The following is an 888-nucleotide window of genomic DNA, read 5'->3' on the forward strand; positions in this document are numbered from 1 at the left end:
TTCTGGTTGACTCTGTTGACTCTTAATCCAGATGTAAACAACCAGATGTGTTTTTTTTCCCTAAACTTGTACAAATGGACGCGTGTCACCTATGATGGGAGGAAAAAAAATGTACAGATTAAAATTATTCAGTGTTATGTACTGTAAGTTAATATTTTTGTAGAATGGACATCAGTCTACTTGGCAAGACTTGGAGGCTGTTTCAACATTGCATTGTAGAAATGTAAAGTAATGTATGCAATGGAAAGGAAAGCCTGTGGTAGATGAGCACTTCGTAACAGAATGTTCTAAACGAGTACGTGGTTTTGGGGATGTCTCCATATTGCTCTTGTATTCTTTCTAATGGAGTTTAGTGACTAGTTTACCTGAAGGAAACTGTTATAACGCCATTTGGTTCACATGTGAAGTGCCCTCCATAGCCAAATGTTGGGATTTTTTTTTTTCTTTTTGGTTGGACTGTTTGCAGATATTTAAATTTTATGAACTTTCCAAAGATTTTGGTTGATAACCCCTTTTTTCTTCCAAATGATTTGAGATGTTCTTATGTTCTTACTGTGTGTTTTAAATATATATAAAAGAGCCACAAGCATTTAGTCTTTTAGTTATTATATTTGACCATATAACTAAAAAGGGGGAAATGAGCTTGGGCACCACTTCAGTGTCTGTTATGTAGTCTATTAACATTACATTTTATTTAAAAGGACCACATTACACTTAAGCTTCAACTCTGGGTCATTTTTCAAAGGGAAGTTAAATTGCCAGAAAAACTAAAATATTCAAAAGCTAAGAAGATCCTTACAATGTTAGAAATGAAGAAGGGAAGGCTATCCGGATGAATTGAAACGGAATCATTTTTTGCCTTGTAATTGGACCCACTCCTATAAAACC

The sequence above is a fragment of the Canis aureus genome, chromosome 1 (assembly GCF_053574225.1).
Source record: "Canis aureus isolate CA01 chromosome 1, VMU_Caureus_v.1.0, whole genome shotgun sequence".
Lineage (NCBI taxonomy): Eukaryota > Metazoa > Chordata > Mammalia > Carnivora > Canidae > Canis > Canis aureus.